Here is a 15483-nt window from a genome sequence, read left to right as displayed (position 1 = left end):
GCTTCAGCCCTTGTTTGTCGGACTGATGAACATTGATACGTAGAGAGAGATGAGGGCCCCCTGAGGATGTGCGGACCTTAAGAAGGGGATGAGTAGGTTGATACCAGATTATCTAAATTGCAGGTATGTTCAGCAATTTTGGGGAGTTAAGACTGTAAAGGAGAAAGGGCCGTATGGTGCAGAGATTTAATAGCTAAAGCCTTACTGTGGGACTGAGATCTATAGCCGAGTGATGTTTAGATAGGAGAGGAAAATTTCTAATCCTAAACAGTTGAGATCTACCCAGTGGTTTTGGGAATCCTGCATTATTAAGAGACATGATTGTGAATGGAAGAGCAAATATCCGTACAATGGAAGGTGACAACGAACAAGAATGACGTATTGACATACGTGACAATATGGGTGAAGCAAAAATACCATATCACCTAACATAATGTAAAACATTATGAAATGAAAGAAGCCAGACACAGAAGACTACGTATTGTATGATTCCGTTTATGAGAAGTGTCCAGAGTAGGTAAATGTATAGAGAAAGAAAGTACGTTCGTGGTGGCCAGGACCTGGGTGGAAGGACTGCTGTTGGGTACTGCTTTCTGTCAGGGCTGATGAGAAAGTTCAGAAATTAGTGGTGATGGTCACACAGCCTTTCTTCTGAAAACCACTGAGTTATATGATTAACTTTTGTGTTTGTGAATTATGTATCAATAAACGTGTAATAAGAGTATTTTTCAAAAGATACATTATTGGTTCAATGTTCTTTTAACTGCAAGCAAAGGTGATGCTGTTCTATTCATACCGATGTTCTTAAAATTATAAGTGTAGGCATTCATACATAGGAAATGGACTACTTCATCTCATACCCAACCTTGAACTTCAAAGAACAAGAGGCCACAGCATCTTAATTTTTGGGTGACTGTTTCTGTTATCTGTTACAACCACCCCAGCGTAGAACAATCTGATGTAAATATCACAGTCCAACCATCACCAAAATTTTAGTCATGTGGAAAGACAAGTTTCAAGCAGAAATTCAAATACTAGGGATAATAAATCATAGTCCTACAAAACTATATTCAAAAAGATACACACACCCCTATCTTCATTGCAGCACTATTTACAATAGCCAAGACATGGGAGCAACCTAAGTGTTCATCGACAGATGAATGGATAAGGAAGATGTGGTACATATATACAATGGAATACTACTCAGCCATAAAAAAGAAGGAAACAATGCCATTTGCAGCAACATGGATGGACCTAGAGATTATGATACTAAGTGAAGTTAGTCAAAGGCAAATATCACAGGATATCACTTATATGTAGAGTCTAAAATGTGACACAAATGAACTTACCTACAACACAGAAATAGACTCACAGGCATAGAGAACACACTTGTCGTTGCCAAGCGGGAGGGGGGTTGGGGACGGGAAGGATTGGCAGTTTGGGGTTAAGAGATGCAAACTATTGTATATAGAGAATGGATGAACAACAAGGTCCTACTGTAGAGCACAGGGAACTCTATTCAATATCTTGTGATAAACCATAATGGAAAAGAATATGAAAAAGAATGTATATATTTATATAACTGAATCACTTTGCTGGACAGCAGAAATTAACACAACATTGTAAATCAACTATACTTCAATAAAATAAATTTTAATGAACAAATAAATCCTAGTCCTAGTATTTGGTACGTGTTGAGTAACTGTCAAGCTGTGTGAAGTGGATTGTGTCTCACTTAGTTATCCCACTGACCTCATGCAGGAGATATTGTCCTTATGCTTTACAGACAGATACACTGAGGGACAGACATAGTAAGTCCCTTGTCCAGAGTCACACATCCCAGTGAAAGGGAAAGAGGAGGTTTTTCCCATGGGATTTGACTTCCAGGCTCAAACAATTATTACTGAATTGGTTAAAATTGAAAGCCTCCAGGATGCCAACTTGTAAATTTACCACAGCTGCTTACTATGGAAGAACCGTCTAGCATTCATTTTCCTGTTGGTCTGTATTCCGTTGCTCAGCACACCCGAGAGGTGGCTCAGACACTTTTCCTTTTGAAACACGTTGAAATCTTCGTTATTTTATATGTATTTGTTTCATAAAGTCAAGGGCAAAAAATGATTTCCCATTTTAGGAAGAGAGACATATATCAGGGTGGCAAAATTAGTCTTTCATTAATGCAAGTATTTTAAAATTATATTAATACACACAGGTGTATGTAGATTCCAAATAGAAAATTATTTAATGAGTCAATATTTCTTTTTCTTTTTGCAGAACAACGGTTCCCTGGTTTGGTGCCAGAATCACAAGCAATGTTCTAAGGTATGTTCCCTACAACTGTATCAGTATTTTAAAAAACATTTCATTTTGTAACAACTGTAGAGTCACAGGACGTTGCCAAGCTAGTACAGAGAAATCACATGTACTCTTCATTCATTTCCCACCAGTGGTTACCCTTTACGTATATGTAGAACAATATCACAAGCAGAAAATTGCCTTGGTACAAGGTATGTATATAGTTCTATGAGATTTTATCACATGTATGGATTTAGTTAGTGTAGCCACCACTGCAATCAAGATACATGTGTCAACATTTCTGTATACTACCTTATTTCTCTCTTTATTCTCTAATTATTTCAATCAAAAGTATTTTTAAGGAGAAAACATCTTCTGATTGCACGAGAAGATTTAATGCATTCTACTTACACCTAAGTTGTTTTGTATGCGTTTATTGTGTTTATGTGTGGGAATTGCTCGTTCACTAATCTGATTCTTTAACTAAGCAGTCTCTTTTCTATCTTTGAGTATTTCTTGTTGCACACACATGCTCCAAAGCTATCATTATACTCATTCATATGTTTCATAGCATAGATTTCTTACCTCAGTCTCCAAACATCACCATCTTTAAATATATTTATATGTGTATATAGAGAGTATATATGTATATATATGCTTTAGCTCCAGTCTCAAAGTTGGTTTTATATTCAGATTATATAAGTGAATAAAGTTTAAACTTGCTATAAATACTGCAGTACTTTGGGATTGTAATAGTGTTTGATGAGATTTCTTTCATGGTTACGAGTATTAGACCGAAAATTGAAGCATTCCTTTATTTTACAACCAAAATTTCGCCTGAGCAATACACAATAATATGAAACAGCATATTTATGAAGAACATTATTAGTTTCAAAGGTCTTTCAAACAAATTATCTCAAAGTAAATGATTGTAGAATAATGTTCCTAAACCTAAAACTTCACTATAATGATACATTCTGACATTCATGCATGCGTTGTGTCATTTAATCCGCATGAACGTTATTAAAAACAGAACAGAATTATTCTGTGAATGTGAAATAATTTGGTGAAAATAAACTTTGCTTAGTTCTGACTCTCTAGATCCTGGGCAGAAATGAAATGTCTGGTTTATGATCCTTTTACTCTTTTTATATAATATCATACATATTTGCTCTGATAAGGTATTTTCTGGTTATCTATTATATTAATTGTTCTTCAGTTGGTGTTCTGGGTAATTTTTTTATGTCATCACTGCAGGAGAGGATATATATATATGTGTGTGTGTGTGTGTGTGTGTATATATATATATATATATATATATATATGAATGTATGGCTATGAGACTGACTAGATTTCATAAGTAGTGTTTTTGTCCAGTTTTGTTAGTTGGGTATTACATGAATGATAACTTGTTGTATCAGTATTATTTCTCATAAGCACCTCTTTGCTCCTTATGCCATCAAGAAATTAATTTTTTTTTACACACTTGAAATTTGAATGGGACACGTTCATTTAAACTGCTTTTAAAATATCCTAATTAAAGAACATTGAAGCCCTAGGGAATACAGATTGTTAAACCATATTTTGTAATTGAATGATCAAGGCTGACACGAGAGACTGAACTTGACAAGAAAAGAACTCAATTCCTTTTGCCTGAAAGCAAAAATGAATCAATAAGTCATAGATAACTTCAACAGAAACTTTGGAATATAGTACAAAGCCAACATAAATTTAAGGGTTGTCTTTAGTCTGAATCCTTGGGGATGAATCTTACATGTTAATCAAAGTTCATCTCTTTTGGATATTATCACCATGGGATACATTTGCAGATAATTACAGTTTGCACTTCTTCTGAGATTCATGAAGCATTGTGTAGGCTTTTCCTTTGCTTTTTAGGTTAATGAGGTGAAGGGTGAGCGGTGGTAACTCCATTTTACACATGGGGAAATTCAGGCACATACATATTGGATAATGTCCTGGAATCACTCAGCAAATCAGTAGAGGTGAACTAAAGTTTGGAATGCCGTCTCCTGGGCTGTGTTGTATAGAGACCAACAACTTGAAAAACCGTTTTGAGCAAATATTGGGACAGAAGAGTAAAAACACCTCACCAAATCAAGAAGTAATGCTGATGATATAATTTTTCTGAATATCTGTTAAAAGATAAAGTTTACGTAATATTTTATAGAAAGTACACACTTTCTGATTAGTTCTGGTTGTGTTTGCAAAGCCCATCACCTTCAGGATCCCTCCAGAAGGTGAGTTCTTCTTCCCATCTAACTGCCTGCCTTGTCCAATCTGCCATCATCTCTTGCCTGGACCAATCCAGGAGCATCCTCTTGGGTCTCCCAGCTTCTACTCTACCCACGTGGCTGCTGGAAAGACCCTTTAAACATACAAGCTGAATCTTGCTGCTGTCTGCCTCACACCTTTTCATATCTTCCTACCTCACTCAGTCTAAAACATCGGCCCTGTCTTGTCTGCCTGTGCTCTCTCTCCAACTTTCTCCTCTGCTTTACCCCCATCAAGCCTGCTTTTCCCTCCACCAGAAGGCTCCTTCCGCAGTCACCCAGCTCACCGCACCCCATTCATGTCTCAGCACAAATGCCACCTTCTCAGCCTTGCCCTCCCAGGTCACCTCCCACCCATTTACACACTTCCTCGGCCGTATTGTACCCACACGACATTATATAGTTGTTCCTTTATCTCTGAGAGTCTGTCTCCTTCACCAGAAAGTAAGCTCCGAGGGGCATCGACTGAGTTCTCTTTGTTCATTGTGGTATTTTCAAGCCTAGAATGGTGTTTGGCACAGCGTAGTTGCTCACCAAATATTTGTGAATGAATCCATGAATGAAGTCCATAGGGAACATTTCCTTCCTCCCCCAAAGTACATCATTACTGTATTACCTTCAGGAGAAAGGTTATAATCCATTTTGTGTCCATGTAACTTATCATGATTATTTATTATTAATTAGGAAAATCTTCCTCCTATAATGAAGCCAGTACTGTGAAGTCAGGGGTCTTTAGCATCATTTAGCTCCTAGATGATGCAGAGCAGTGACTTACTGTCCTGCACGGTTTGAGGCCAGTGGTTCTCAAGCTGGAGCGATTCTGCTCCCAAGGGGACATTTGGCAATGGCGGGAGACATTTTTGGTTGTCACTACTGGCATCTAGTGGGTGGAGGTCAGGAATGCTGACAAACTACAATGCACAAGACGCCCTCACAGTGAAGAAGCTCCAAGCTCAGTAGCGCCGAGGGAGGTTGAAAAACCCTGGTCTGTGCATTTTGTGGGTTATAAAGGAATTGAAGAACCACTCCTATTCTCAGCAGTTTTACTTTCTTATATGAAGGAGAATAAACATATAATTTACCGAGCATGTGGTATGCGCCAAGCACCTTTTCAGGGGCTCATTATATGTTAGGAATTCTAATGCTCATCATATACCATTTCTTTTTTTAAATAAATTTATTTATTTATTTATTTATTTTTTGGCTGCGTTGGGTCTTCGTTGCTGCGCGAGGGCTTTCTCTAGTTGCGGTGAGCGGGGGCTACTCTTCGTTGCGGTCCGCGGGCTTCTCATTGAGGTGGCTTCTCTTGTTGCGGAGCACAGGCTCTAGGCACGCGGGCTTCAGTAGTTGTGGCACGCGGGCTCAGTAGCTGTGGCTCGTGGGCTCTAGAACGCAGGCTCAGTAGTTGTGGCACACGGGCTTAGTTGTTCCATGGCATGTGGGATCTTCTGGGACCAGGGCTCAAACCCATGTCCCCTGCATGGGCAGGCGAATTCTTAACCACTGCACCACCAGGGAAGTCCACATCATATACAATTTCTGTAAAAGGCCAGATAGTAAATATTTCCATCTTTGTAGCCCATAAAGTCTCTGTGGCAACTACTCATGTGGCCACTGCAGCATGAAATCAGTGATAGATAGTACCTAAACAAAGGACAGTGGCTGTGTTCCAATAAAGCTTTATGTTTGGACACTGGAATTTGAATTTCATGTAATGTTCATGTCATGAAATTTTATTATCTTTCCCAACCATTAAAAAATGTAAGAACCATTCTTTGCCCGCTGGCTGTACACAAACAAGTGCCAGGTTGGATTTGCCCATTTGCCAGAGTTTGCCATTGCATTCACATATGTAAAAGCAGTCAAAAACAAAACAGTAAAGTTGCATTTGTCTCTCAATACAAAGACATATCTTGATGTATTCAAACTAAAAAATGGGCAGTTTCTAGCCTCCTGTGTGGAACGTTGTTGGTCAGCTTGCGGGGCTTTGTTGAATGAACGAAGGAATGGTAAACAACAGTAAGAAGACATCAAATCACAATTAACTTTTGAAAATTCAGTGTTAAAACGCGATTATTAGAGCCAGTAAAAATTGTGGAGCACTTCAAGATGGGCAGAAAGATGGCTGGATGTCCCCTCTCTTGCACCCTTGCAGGTTATCTGCATTGTTCATCGTCTTTGAGCTATTTTCTTACTCTGTAAATGTAGAAAGCTGATAATAATGCAGATGAATCTTGTCCATGGAAATGCAAATGGTTGTGTGCAGTGTATTGCAATTGATGCTTCCCCCATCAATAGACCATTTTGCATCTAGCTGTAAATCCATTCTAGCGTTTGTTTTTGTGTGTGAATATATTTATATTTGTATTTCTTGGATTTCTCCTTTGAACCACATGTAACATATTACTGGTTCTTGCAGCATTTCACGAGTTAAATCTTTGACACTTGTTCATTTGATATTTGCATGCGAGTCATGCATTTACTTTATAAAATAAGCATCCTTTGCCCTTACGCTGCTCAGTTACCTTTCTAAACATTGTATCTAAGAATGGCATTCTTGTTGACACCCACCCCTGTCTGGGGAGCAGGCGTTCTCGTCCTTCTCCTTTTGGGTGTTATAACTCACTCACTTGACTTTTGTTTCCCATTTGGTTGTGAGGATTTGAGTTGAAAAGCAGTAATTTAGGGCTCAATCTTGGTGCGGTGGCATGTTGCTTTGATCTCGGTGGGAGTTTGGTTCTTATAAGGGCTATAACTCCAGATTCTTAGTGATTTTCCAGGTTTATTCAGAGCCAAATTTAGAGGTGAGGAAGATTGGTTTTGCTTGTACGAACATCTGGACAGTTTCATTTGACATCTGTGAAATTTATTGGATAAAGGTCAAACCCCAGAAACATGACTGAATGTGACTGTTGAAGGTTTTTGCGTTGTGTTAGATGCTTTCTATGATTTATGTGGTAATGACTGTAAATCCATAGAGCCCCAGGAAAATACATCTTAAGGAGGAAAACGAAAACTCAGGCACCCATGGAAACGCACTATGTCCAAACACCCAAAGAACCAAAGTTGAACAGTTTATTTTTTGTAATATTCTAGTATACAACAGTTTGAAATTTCAGTTGTTTTATATCCTTTAAAACATTTAAAGCCTATTGTACTACTTACTGATATTCATACAGTTTTCCCTGATTTTGTGTAATCAACTTCAAGGACAAAGTTGATGTATACTGAGCACCTCTTGTCCAACATATTGATATCTTTTGGGAGGTACCAATTATTTCACAGGCAAAGCCACCATTGACATTGATTGTCAAGAGAAGTTGTAGGTTTGTGCCACTGGAGGAGTAGAAAACTTCTCCAATGTTATAATTAATTCCCTTTATTTTGGATACCAATGTTATTATTTCCATAAGTAATGATCATGATATTATTTCTAAGTAAATGGGATGTGATAATCTAGGAAGAGAAGAGAAATATTCTATTTCCTTAAACCAGTGGAATTAAAATGTGTATGGAATGCCTATGAAAAATTGTGAGGTGTGTGAAAGTTTGGCTAGTGTTCTTTTGAAATACCAGTCTGTACATGCAATATTGTACTAGCATGATGAGTAAAAATTGTCAAATGCACATTTGTTAGACTATCCTATAACATCATGCCAGTAAATGGCATAATTTTAAGTACCCCAAAGACCATTATGTGCTTTTGTGCTTACCAAGAGATGAAGTCTCTCCTCCGGGAGACCTGAGCTCTTGGATTTCCTGGTCTCCATGCAGCTGAAAAATCACATCGTCAGCAACCTTGAGTTAGGGGTCCATGTGTAGCTACATTCTCAAGTACTCCATCCAGTGTCACTGTAGGGGAACATTCAAGTCGGTATCGTCTCTGAGGTGAAGGCAGAAATGGAGAAAAAAGAAAGAACAAAGTGAGAGAATGTGGAACAACAGATAAAAACAAAAAGAACTTACAAATGGGGGAGCTAAATGAACACCTAGTTTCAAAACTTCATTTCTGAAGTGGTAAGTGCTGAGGTTTGTGAGAATCAGCGAAGGCTCCCAGCAGGGTCCCTGCTAGGGCTCAGGCAGGTGGATCGGTGAGTTGATGATTTTAACAATGAGAGATTTGCCATCTGTCACCGCCTCCTGGAATGCAAGCTCACAGCTCTAATTGGAGCCTTCAGCACGGAAGGCAGCCTGAACTGGTGTCACTGATTTGCTTTCCCTCACACTGTCATTCTTATGGTAAGTGTTTTCTGCCCTCACGCTGGGAACTTTTATCAAACATATTAGTGTGCTTTGGGGCGATCATTAGCCATCAGTAGCTGGAACATTCCAGGGTTTTTTTAGCCTGGAAACTAGCCTGTGTGCTGCAATAACTTGCAAAACTTGGCCAGGCTCATAGCACAATCAATATTTAAGGAAAAGAACAGGTTCTTATTTGGATTTAAATCCAACATGTGACATGTTAATAGCCCAACGTGTTTCTGATTTTCCATATCGGTTTTTACGGATGTGAAAGACTTCCACCTGCTGTAAACTTCAAAGACATGTGGAGGGGAAAAAGCACCTCTGTGTAAGTCTTTATCCTCACCCCTTCCTCAGCTCTTCCTATTAATTTCTCCTTCCATCTGATGAAAGAAGATGCAAACGAAATCTCTTATTTGGTTCATGACTGAGGAAGGGTTCCTGAAAGCTGGCTTTAGAAAGGGAATGCATTTTGAACATATGAAACACGTCTACGTCAGGATGCGTCACATGGTGATTATGGTCTGACAGACGTTTTGAAGTTGTAATGTATTCATCAGAAGGCACACAGAGGAGCCTGGATGAGCTCCGATTGCTTGAAGATGTTGGGTTTGAGCTGGCAACTGGCAAAGAGCACCAGTGTCGATTGAGGGATGGGAATGGTTATGTTTTACAAAGAAGACAGACCTGGACTTCAATAAGCCGGGGAGGGCAGAATTTGTGGGCACTGAATACGTCATTGTGCTGAGTTGCCCTGCCTTCTCCAAGGAGAAGTAGTCTCCACTGAGGTGAAAACTCTCTCTTGAATTTAGTGGGGGGTCAGCATTTGCTTTTCTATGTTCATGATTGTGACCCCATCCTGTAGGTAATCCTTGACATGAGGGTCAAGTTGTTCTACCTAATATACACAGGAATTCCTCTTAGAAGCCTAATATGTGTTGGTACACGGTCTGTCTTGGAAAGATTATTGCTCTATGTTTGTAAAAGAGCAGTTGTTATAGGGAAATAAACCTAGGTATTAATTTCAACTCTGTTTTTACTAGCTGACACTCTCTTTACTAGGAGATGCTCTTGTGTCTAATTTGCCTAAAGAAGGAATATAGGCTAATTATTTGAAAAATTAATTTTTCTTAAGATTTCTCACTTATTATCTATTTGATGTGGAAGAACTTCCTTCATCCTATAAATAATCACATTCAATTACCTTAGTATATTTGTTTTCTAATATTTGGGGTCATAGGACTTTCTGTAAGATTCATTGCTCAAAGCATGATGTTCTTTGGGTGATGTTGTTACTGAACCAAACTTGGGTCTGATCGCCCGTGCAGTAAACCCACTCTACTGACCCTGGGTTGTGGTGAAGGAAAGTGTAGTGTTGATGGCAAGGCCAAGAAAGGAGTATGGGCAGCTCGTGCTCAAAAGACCCAAACTCCCTAATGGCTTTCAGGGAAAGGTTTTTAATGACTTGGTGAGGAGAAGGGTTGCAGGTGCATGATCAGCTTGTGGACATAATTTTGATTGATTGGTGGTGAGGTAACCTGGTGGTATTTTGGGAGTCAACGTCATCAACCTTCTGGTTCCAGCTGGTCTGGGGTCAACGTGCTTGTGGTCAACATGCTTCTGGTCAACATGAAGTTAACTTCTTCCACCTGGTGGGGGTTTCAGTATCTCCAAAACAGCCCAAGGACATGGCTCAGAATATTATCTATAGCCCTTGAGAAGGAAACAAACGTCCTTGATTTTGTTTAATGGCTAAACTATTATTATTTTGTCTTGCTTGACTGTTTTCCTTTGTTTCTGCATTTTTCACTTCTCAGATGAAATTTGTTCTTTGGAACTCAGGGAAAGCCTAGGAGGCTAAAGTTTTTCTACAAACAAGAGGAATGCAGAGGACATGGGGGGATGGTCTGTCCTGGGAAGGTCCCATAAGGTGCTGCTTGGTTATAATATGAAGTGTGTGTGTGTGTGTGTGTGTGTGTGTGTGTGTGTGTGTATGTTTAATGGCTAAGCTGGGCATTTGTTCTAAACTCTTTTTCAGCCTAAAATTACTGTAGCTGTGCATGGGATCTACCAGTGAGTTTGTACCTTTTGTTTTCTTCTGGCTTGGAAGAGAAAATTTTTCCTAAGGAGGATCTTTATCAAGTACTCCCTTCATCTTCTTTGATGCGTGTCTAGGCAGAGTTAGGATGACGTTTTTATTCAAACAGTCATCCTCATTAGGATCTGTAATTTTTGCTGTGGATGTCAGAGCTAACAGCAGTTCTGCTGGCTGTGAAATGACAGTGACGTATCAACAAGCCGCTGCTCTCCTGGTACTTGCCAAGAGCTAGAATATCAAACCTTTTGTATCCTTGCAGTACCAAAAGGCACCAGAGAGAAACAGTATTTATACATGCCTGATAGATATATAGTTTCCAGATGCTGTACAATCCATGCCTCCATTACAGGACTAACTATGTTCTTTCACAATCTCAAAATTGTCCTTTAACAAATGACATTTACTGAATCCCATGTTGCTGCAATGCAGCACGTGTAATATTCTCAGAAACTATCTCACAAGCCCAGTCACCGAGGCCACTCTGAGGAACTTGCCAAGGACATCGGTCTGTTATTCCATGCCATCTTTAGGAGAAAACTTGGGAAAGCGTTCATTGTGTTCACTTTATCAGTACTAATTATGCGTCCCTTAGAAACTGTGGACACTGTGTTTTCCCCTTAGAACTGACTGTTAGAAAGCTGAATGATAAACAAAATCACCTACTTTAACAAGGTTACTGAAATTTATCCCGTGTATATGGGAAGTAGCTTTATCCCTGACTCCAGTTTTTATTTTCCTTTATCTTGTTTTTATCACACACACGTAAGATTTGTTTTCTAGCTGTATCCTATGGATCTTTGTAAATTGTCTTGAATCCTTTTAGGAGTGAGAAAGGCAATAGATAAATCCATAAATCCCTAAAATTACAAATAACTAGAGAAATGCCCCATTGTGGCTGCACTTGCCTCGTGCGTTGTTTAGTTTCCTGAACCATTTTATCCACAGTTTCATGGTTCACTGAGGTGAGATGACAAGACATCTATATTCCTAGCAGAGCTCTTTCAGCTGGTGCTGACGACTAGGGCTTCACTCCTTGGAAAGGAGCGAAGGTGGCCACTTGTCAGTTAGGTAATGGCTGTGACTGGGCAAAAGAAAGAAGAAAATGCAGTTTAAGTTGTGAAACCAGGGGGTGCGTATGGACGTGTTCTGAGGGGGAATGAGGTAAGTGGAACAAAGGTGAAAAGCTTTTGTTTGTGAGCGCCTTTTCGAGCCAAAGGGGTTTGGCCCTGTCTTCACAGATCTTAAGGCATAAATAGCAGAGGTCAAAGAATAGTCTTTAAAACCACACAATAAAGAAAGAACTTCTCTCAACTGGGTCTTTTCAGAGCAGAGCTACCAATGTGGGTGAGTTCATTTTCCATTCGCATGGGGGAGGCAATGACTTAAAATGTGCACTTTGTAAAGATGGCTCTCCTCCCTCCCTCCCTCCCTCCCTTTCCCTTTTCTTTCTCTTTACTTACTTTTTCTCTCTCTCTCCCTCCCTCCCTCCCTCCCTCCCTTCCTTTTTTCTTTCCTTCTTTTCTTCTTTCTCTCTATTATAGTATCTATTAGAGTAGCAAATGTTGATGTCTATGAAGAACCTTCCCAGTCTGCCTTAGGTTATGGGAATTTCTCTTGAAAATTTTAGGCACAGAATAATAGATGTGGATGAACTGGGCATTTCACCTTCTTTAGCTACAGCAGAAATCCCACTCAAGCTACAGCGTGTGCATCTCCATGTGCTTTTCCTTACGTCAGTAGCTCAGTTCACATAGATGTTGATGTATTTTCGTGTTGGAAGACAGGTCGCGGTAAGGCGGAGCTGAAGGGGAGACGTGTGCTGGTGGTTAGAAAACTGGGATCACATGGCATTGCCTTATTAAACACCGGGTGTTTTAAGTAATTACGAGGGACTGATTCTGCGTCGAATTCCACATAGGGAATGAGAACCGTGGAAGCTGCCTGGGCCAGGACGGGCCTTGCGCTCTGCAAGCAGAGGTCACTGGGTGTTCGGCCGCCTGCAGATGTGGCCGGTTCAGCCTTTCGTGGACGTTTCCCACGTGCCTTGATGGCAGCTGTGTGGAGAGGCGCCGGGGAGCTGCCCGCTCTTCCTCCGGACGGGATGCGGCTCTTGTGGAGTCCGCCTGCTGATGAAGGTGGGGCTCTGGAGGGCTGCGCGCCTCCCGGTTCTCACAGCTGCAAGGATGAACTTGGGCGGCTGCAGATGAATGAGCCGCCTTTCCCAAGAGAAGCTGCATAATGGCTTCGGGACTATTAAGCTGTGAAGATTCATGCTCTGGCGTTTGCGAGTGTGTGTTCAGCATCTTTTCCTTGGGGAGCGAGGGGGGCATGTGCGTTTTTGGCTTTTTACATCCAACTGTATGCACATTTTCCCTTTTTGTATGAGGAAATAATGCCTGCACTAAGGGTAAACCCTCCCCTCCTCCTAAATCCTTCCACAAAAAGATACTTATTAAGGCTGGCATTCTGAAGAACTAAATGCTTCTTTAACTTTGCTTTATCTGCTTCAATGAGCACAGTGTACCGAGTCCGGGGAATTCACATTATGGCCGCGAGCCGCCCTCCCTATTCTCTGGGGCTCTTTGGGCACAGAAATAATCCCTTCCTAGAAGCTTTTGAGAAAGAAGCTGAACTATGCGGGCTAATCAACTGTAAATCTTGGCCATCCCCAAAGTATTGCGTGAAGTTGCATCGAAAAGTGTTCCGATCACCAGGAAGCGTAATTTCAAGACCTGGGGCAAATTTGCAGCAAACATGTTGATCTGCTGTGTTTTAAAACGCTGGAATGCTGCTTCTTCTCTGCTCCATCCTCTGCTTTTGTTGTTTGCATCCTGTGTGTGTTTATTTCGTTTCTTTGTCATTTGGAGACAAAAAGACAATGAGACTCCTTAGAACTTTTGTTTTCCAACTGGTAATGGAGAATATTATAAGGAGAAGTGAACTCTGATGGAACGTTGAATTACAAACACTCGGAGGCTTTTCTATGTGACTTCTAAATCATTTTCTGCTCAGTCAGGGGACAGTATTGGGGAGGAAAAAATAACCTAGGTTGGGAGAGTCATGTCTCCAGGCCGCTGTGAGCCACCATGCTGGAATCCCCCATGTTATCACAGTAGCTGTCGTTCTGCTGAGAGGTTGTGTCTTGCTCAGGACGAAGGCAAAGCTAGGTTGCTTGCAGTCTCCTTGGACCTCTAAGATAGTATCAACAATGCATTTATAGTAGCATAAATCAAGCCTTAAGACACTTAATGTATAGAGGTGAAGGCTGTCTTTCTGAATCACCAAAATCTAGTGGAAATGGGACAGTCGCATTTGCTCTCTGATATTTGGAAGGCAGAATGAGAACTTCATTTTTGGCCAATGAAATGTCACTTCTTTACTTGCCTCATTCTTCCTGATATTCCTCCATCTATACGTGCACAAACCACTGCCATTATTTCTATCCTGAGATGTGGATTCAGCTCCATACTGATCATTTCTGATTTATGGTCCTTTAAAAACCCTTTAAGTTGCTGAGTCCTCACTGAGACACATTTCTTCTGCCCTTTGCATGAGAGGTGGTGAGCGTCATGTGGAGAGTCTGGTCTTTGGGTTCCAGGGCTGAGGGTGTGACTTACAAGCTCTGTGACCTGGACCAAGTTGCCTATTTGCCTTCTCCAAACCTGTCCCTCACCCTGGATTCTCTATAGTAATTAAAAACGTGGATATTCACTCAATCACTCAACCTAAAAACTCACAATGCTCCTTAGTGCCATCCTCTCCTTTACCTTTATATACCCATCCTTTTGCAAAGTTCTTCAGTTTCATGCCTCAAGCTAATTGGCCATCCTTTCTGCTATAACTCACATGTGTATCGTCCTTGAAATATACTAGTCTCATGGCCTCTATTTTCTCCCTCTTTCTACTATTTTATGGCTCCCAACTTCTTAGAGCAATGCTTCTCAAACATTAGCATGCTTAAGCGTCTCCTGGTGAGCTTGCTCAAGTACAGATTCCTGGGTCCCAGCTCCAAAGATTCTGCTTCAGTAGGTCTGGGCTGGGGTTTGAGATCCCGTGTTTCTAAGAGACTTCCAGTGGATTCTGGTGTTGCTGGTCCAGGGTAGGTTCAGGTTTCTCACCATTAAGTCTGATGATTGCTGTAGGTACTTTTGTAGATGGTCTTTATCAAGTTGAGAAAGTTTCCCTCTATTCCTGATTTACTGAAAGTCTTTATCATGAATGAGTGTCAGATTTTGTTAAATGATTTTCCTGCATCTATTAATATAATCATGTGATTTTTCTTTTTTAGCCTCTTATCATTATGGATTACATTAATTGAGTTTTGAATGTTGAACCAGCATTGCATTCAATGCTGGGATAAAATCCCTGTTGGTCAAATGTTGTGAATTCTTTTTATACATTTTTGGATTTGGTTTGCTAATATTTTCTTGAGGATTTCTGCATCTCTGTTCATGAGAGAGAATTTTCTACAGCTTTCTTGTAATGTCTTTGTCTGGTTTGGGTATTAGGGTAATATTGGCCTCATAGAATGAGTGAGGAATTACTCCCTCTGCTGCT

At 40.4% G+C, this 15483-nt stretch overlaps 1 long non-coding RNA gene across 1 annotated transcript in view; it reads left to right on the top strand.

Moving 5' to 3' along the window:
• Positions 1–15483, top strand: part of LOC309653927 — a 111162-nt gene that overhangs the window by 35023 nt on the left and 60656 nt on the right. The window contains exon 2 of the long non-coding RNA XR_014259650.1: positions 2275–2322. This is a non-coding gene — a long non-coding RNA (uncharacterized lncRNA). The remainder of the gene's footprint in view (positions 1–2274; positions 2323–15483) is intronic.

Source organism: Balaenoptera physalus (assembly GCF_965194825.1).
Source record: "Balaenoptera physalus genome assembly, contig: HAP1_SCAFFOLD_1478, whole genome shotgun sequence".
Taxonomy (NCBI): Eukaryota; Metazoa; Chordata; class Mammalia; order Artiodactyla; family Balaenopteridae; genus Balaenoptera; species Balaenoptera physalus.
Note: the sequence above shows the minus strand (reverse complement) of the source record. Positions and strands in the feature narration are given on the sequence as shown.